This window comes from Triticum aestivum, chromosome 5A, assembly GCF_018294505.1.
Source record: "Triticum aestivum cultivar Chinese Spring chromosome 5A, IWGSC CS RefSeq v2.1, whole genome shotgun sequence".
In the NCBI taxonomy this organism is placed as follows: Eukaryota; Viridiplantae; Streptophyta; class Magnoliopsida; order Poales; family Poaceae; genus Triticum; species Triticum aestivum.
This window is the reverse complement of record NC_057806.1, coordinates 309,832,699-309,838,835: the sequence shown is the minus strand read 5'-3', so window position 1 is coordinate 309,838,835 and position 6,137 is coordinate 309,832,699. Positions and strand designations below refer to the sequence as shown.

Below are 6,137 nucleotides of genomic sequence, written 5' to 3'. Positions count from 1 at the left end.
TGAAGATGCTTATAGGGATAAAAAGCATGTATGTGTGTTTATATAGATGAGTGTGCATCTGCATTTGTAACATATGAGATTTGTACCACCGAAAAAAAGCGTGTGGTCAGAAATTTGTGACCTGGACCACTATAGTAGTACTATCATTAATAAGGGAAAACTTTGTTTTCGCCACTCTAGTTTTTGCTCATTTTGTTTATGCTACTCTAAAATTTGACATCTCATTTTTGCCACTTTTAGCTTTCGGCAATATATCACAAATGCCATTCCAAGTCAAAAGCAATAACCTTTCATTTCACTTTTGCCACTCTTAGCTTTTGATAATGTATTACAGTTGCCACTCTGAAATTATTGCTTTTGCCACAAAATTGCAGATGTGATATATTGTCAAAAATTAAGAGTGGCAAAACTAAAATGTCAAATTTTAAAGCGGTATAAGCAAAATTGACAAAATCTAGAGTGACAAAAACAAAATTCTCCCATTAATATTTGTCAAGGTTGGTGAAGTATACTACTAGCATTTTAGCCTAACTCAGTTGGTTAGGTTATTTGTGGTGGAACCAGTCGATCAGAATTCAAGGCCTAGATTTAGGACTGGTGCTCGTATTTTTTCAAATTTAAATTCAAAAATGTGTCAGTCCAGTTTTTAGAAGGTGCTCATAAGAATAAGGTGTGTGTGTATATGTATATGCGTTTGTATGAGCATCTGACTATGTTAAAAAAATCGAACAACTGTCAACATTGGTATGGTTATTATTAAAGACGCATGTATAATAAATTCTTTTTGAGGGTGCATGTATAATAATTGGATTAACAGGAAAAGGTAAAGTTTTCCATCCTTAAACAAACCCTGTTCAGATCAACAGAAGGGCCCACTGATCGATTTTGTTTTCGATTCCTCTCTCCGGTCCGGTGAGTGCCTGCCTCCGTCTCCACGTTGTCGGATCCCGGCCGCCTTTAATTTGATGCCGGGTTAGTTGATGAGAATGAGATGACGCAGGCATATTTTGCACCCGCGGCGTATTACGTAGCTGTAAATGTAGTCCATGTTACTCCACTACATATCCTCAAACGTACTATTACCATAAGAATCTCTACTCTTAATGTCTCAGTTGGTAGTCTGCGTTCCGGATTTTATTTTTGTCCCATCATTTTCGTCTCACCATTTTCGTCCAGTTTTTTTTCGCTGTTTTTTTTCGTCCTCACCCCCATCTCATCCCACGCAAGCCAAAAAACTCCACACCCGGCAGAAAAAACGCTCCATCGATCCCATCCTTCATTGCCGACTCCTCTCGATCCCATCTCTACTCCAATACGATCCGCCGCCGAGATCCGAGACGATACGCCGCCGCCGAGGACCGATTGGAGCCGCCGCTGGCGCTGGCCAGCCTCCCCACCGATGTGCGCGCCAGGTCGCCGCTCCCGCTCCCGCAGCCGAGCATAGCAGCAGCGGCGGAGCCCCAACCGCCACCACGTTCCTCCTGCTCTCCGGCAAGTCCGCCCAGGACCAGCAACTCCTTGCCTCCGCCGCCGGCGAGCTCTCTCTGGCGGAGGAGGGCAGGGGCGAGCTCGCCGTCTCCCTCGCGCTCGACGCCAGCGGGGACGCGGGCTACGATGCGGCCGCCTACATGGGCGCGCTCCAGGCGCGGCGCTTCGGGAGGTGGATGCGTTGGTCGCCGCGGATGGCATCCACGCACGACCTCGTGATACAGTGAGTGCAAGATTTTGTTATTTTGAATCTCGCTCCATCAGAAAAATTAATAAACGATGAATTTCCTCTTGAAATCGCTCAAATTGGGCTTACTCTTTGCTTCCCCTCTGTCTATAGGAACTTCACCAAACTTCCGGTGGGCGTCGTGTGCGGCACATACATGCAGTTCAAAGGCAGAGGTGCGTCAAATATGTATGCCAATTGGTGCTTGTTTTTGTTGTCCCTTTTAGTGTGTATCTCTGATGATTTTTCAATCTCGTTGATCAATGTCTGTCACTTTGGTGAGTAGATGAATTGTGCTATTCTGTTTGTTGTATGTTCAGTTGATGATTCGCTTGACATATCCACAAGGTACAGTATGTGATCCAACCACACGTCGCATAGTTGAATTCCGAAGCAATTAGCTTGATTACCTGCAGTCCATCTAATTCTCATCTAATGCTGATTAGTTTAGGCGAGTCAACACATAGGACGGAAAGACCCTTTTATAGTGTTCTCAAGGGGAGTGTACCGTGTGTGGGGGCATATCTCTGTTCCTTTGTATGGTTGTTTAACAATTTGTGAAATGCTTGTAGTATGATAATTTAGATAGTGGGGATATGTTACAGAAAGTGCTGTGCCTGGCCTCACATGTACATGATTTGATTTATCATTAAGTGCTCTCTTTCCCACTAAATTTCACATCTGCCATCTGAAAAAAACAAATCCATATTTACCTGATTTCAAGTTCAAAAGGCTCCAAGCTTCTTTGTCTATCATTTCCTGTTCAAAACTGACAACGAAACTTTGTGAAGCCTTTCAGTTTGTCTTTGTTTCAGTTACTTTACCATTCGGTCTTGATGCCTGAACTATGTGAACATTGTCAGCTTAGTAAAATGGTATGAACTTGTGTGCCATACACATAGCAGGTTGAAAAACTACCATTGTATTTGCATATACTGCTTGTGGCACAATTTTCTGAAAACATGTTGGTGGTCATTGGTCAACAAAAGTTTTCAGCATTCGGCACGGTGTTAATATTCTTGAATTTATTGTGCTTCTAGAATTATAGATTTCCAAATAATTAGATGGTCAGCTATGCAATATAATATTCCCATAGTATTGAAATCTTCTGTTCTGCAAATAGTCCTTCAGCAAACGGCGCTTACACTTAATATGGGATACTCCAAATCCATAAGAGCAGGCTATATCTGATATTTTCTCCATACAGAGTCGGCAGCGACTTGATTTATATTTTCCGCTACTTGTCAATATGATGGCCCGTTGTAAATAAATGAGGCCTGGCCATCACTTATACTTGGGAACTACTTTTCAGTGATAGCTGTATTGACTAAGGTACTATTTTTTCTTTCTTAAAGATTGATTTCTTCAGTGGTGTGTGTTTTACTTTACAGTTTTGATAAGATTCCATTGCCAACACACTTTTTTTCTTGACAGGGAACTACGGCGGGCTTATGCCTACTGAACTATATTCGAAACTATCAGAGTGTATAGCAGATTAGAGCAGATTACAGCAGCCTTAAAGGTAAAATGATCTGACCATTTTTTTCCACAATACACAGGTAGTACATAGTAATAGCCCTCTTAATAATTCCTATATAAAAGTATGATCTAAACATTTTGTTGAGTTGTTTTTGCACCAGATTGTTGGCCATTAACGGTTATCCATGGCACTAAAACTACTTGATCTCAATACATTCACCTCACAACACTTGTTGGCGAAAACATGTGCTATAGCACCAAAGAAGTTGAGGTCAAATTAATGAGGTGATAGCTAAACTCCTTAAACTGGATATATTTGTGTTTTGTTTGCTTCAAGTATATAGACATATATTCCTTGATCAAAACTCATTGACACTGCTACCACTAATTTGCTTCAGGTCATCGACTTGAAGATTGATAAATATGGTTCTGTTATTATGCAGGAGTTGTGTGATCTGAGGAGAAACTATTCTCATGCAAATCAGATAATTGTTGTAGGAATTAAAAGGCACGTGATTGTACTGTTGTTCTGGGATTTTGTTTCTCATGTTCCTCAACCCTAATGTCTACATGAGATGTGAGTTCAACGGATAAAGGAAATCACATTACTAATAGAATGGTAGGTAGAATCACGGTGATTCATACAAAAATTCACTTAATTTATCATATAACGAATCATATAATTTATCAGCTGCCTCAACGACTCACACTTTTGCAAGTCTTCATATTTTAGAAAATACGACTGAATTTGATAATTGGATCAAATGCAGTTATATGTCTTGTACTTGCTTTGGTTGAATCTGAAATTTTGTCAGAAACATAACGAACCACTTAGATATATAAAGCATTGATCTGTGCAGAACTGAGAGATGTTGTGTTTTTACAGTTCTTACGCTGTTGATTGAATTTTCTTATCCCACATTTTTTTTCAGATGCCGCAGCAAAGAAAATGCTCTCAGCCTTGGACGATCCATTCACTCGATTCTTGAAACCATTACCTTTTCTGAAGCAAGACTAGCTAGCACCCAAGGTGCCCTGGCAGGTGTAGGTTTATCCATTGGCTACCCGTTGGAGCATCACTTGCGGTGCTCTTTGTAATGTCACTTGGTGGGTTTTGTAGAAATGACTGTCTAGAGACGTTTTATCTTGATAATTGACAACATAAGAGTGCAAAATATTTGACAGCAGATCGCTTATGGTAAGACCTAGCTATTATCAATAATTTTAGTCCATTAAATGCGGTCTTAGTGAAAGGGTGTTCCTTTATCATGGTTGAAGGTTGCATGACTTCTGCTAGGTGTTTTGATACTTTTCGGTCTCTACTTGAATGTTGCGTACCTAATTTTTTAGTGGCCAACAATCTTGCACTGATTCTTGCTAGGGGTCATCAAGGAAACTCAATAGATGGCTATTTCAGTGGAGATTATACCAGAGATGTTGTTTTGAAGTAAGCTCCTGCACACCATTCTTTTGTAGTTCTTTCAGAAGTAATGTTTCATTCTTTTACTTGAGACTAGAGTGGTTGATGCTCATTCATCTTAATTTAATACAGAGTATATGCCAGGAGAGAAAGATATACTTGAAACCCGATGAGGTCAATGATGTGGAGATTTTACCAGAGATGTTGTTTTCAAGTAAGATTTTGTGTGGGATTATACCGATCGCACCAGCACGCCACATTGTTGCTCCATGGCAAAGGCAGTGAGGTAATTTTTCTTTTCGCACTGATGTAATTTTCCTTTTCTTTTAGCCCACTCCTAGGTCTCTTCCGTTCATATTCTAATCACGCATGGTGAGCGGCTGTTTCGACGGCGACTTGCTGGCTGCTGTTGGCTTGTACGTGTGGAAGGCAGTTGTTCACGGCAGACCAGTGAGCGGCGGTGGGTGGGCGTGACCACATGGTGGTTGGATAGTAGGCTTCACGACGTTCAGCCTCGGCCACCATCATACCACGATCTCGGCCCACCCGGAAAGTCGGATGAAGAGGTGGTGGATGGTGAGGACCAATCATTATAGCTGCTGCTCCATTACTTCCGCTCCTCGAAAAGCTCCCTGAGCCCGACCAACAATGGGATCTTCCTCTGAGGTTCACGCTACTCCTTGTCCAGACTGATCCCGGAGAGGAGAACAAACCTCTGAGCACATGCTCGTCAACTCCATGCCGGCCGCTCCAAGCGCCCCTGCTTCGTGTCTTCGAGGCAGGCGCCGAGATAGCCTTTTGCAGCGAGCTGTGGTGTGTGGACTCTGCGGCGAGATAGGATTCAGAATCCTTTTCCGTGGTGAGATAACCCTGCCACCACTCATATGCCATTGCATATAAGTGAATCTGTTTTATAGAAATCAATCTTGCACGTTGGTTAGCTCCGTAATTTATTTTATTCCGTAGCAGACTGAGTTGCTCACAGCCTATTTGCTGGAACGCCAACGAGGAGTCATTTTTCCATCTCCACAAATATTCTTGGTCTCTTCAAATTAATTGCTTCTTAATCCAACTACCATTTTTCAAGATTAGTTCGTTTAAATAATATTTATTTTTGTACCAGTGTTGATCAAGTAGGTTATTATTGTGAGGAATCAGCAGTAGGATGCACATGTATTTGTTTCTTGCCACTGGTTGCAAAAGCCTAAAAAATGATATGTTTTATTCACCTCTTAACAGTAATACGAGTATTTTGTTTATTTCCTACTCCCTTTTAGTGATTACTGATTAGTCACTCTTAAAGGTGAATGCATGTGTATAATAGGTGTGTCATGGCTGCATTTTGCGGCCCCTTACTACTGGAAAGTAATCTCCTTTGGATGATTTGTATTTTTTTCTGGAATTTATACTTAGATAGCACATCCAAGGAAGGAAGGAGATTGAGGTCGGCACCTCCTGAAGGCATGCATGCTCTCCACCGAGAGAGGGAAGGGCATCTTTTTCTTGGGTTGCAGTTTCCACCTT

General features: G+C 41.6%; 1 long non-coding RNA gene across 1 annotated transcript; it reads left to right on the top strand.

Moving 5' to 3' along the window:
- Positions 1-3,158: 3,158 nt before the first annotated feature.
- On the top strand, positions 3,159-4,842 carry LOC123106845 (uncharacterized). Its single transcript, XR_006451527.1, has 4 exons — positions 3,159-3,236; positions 3,355-3,478; positions 4,126-4,640; positions 4,746-4,842. It is a non-coding gene; the product is annotated as an uncharacterized lncRNA (long non-coding RNA).
- Positions 4,843-6,137: the final 1,295 nt, after the last annotated feature.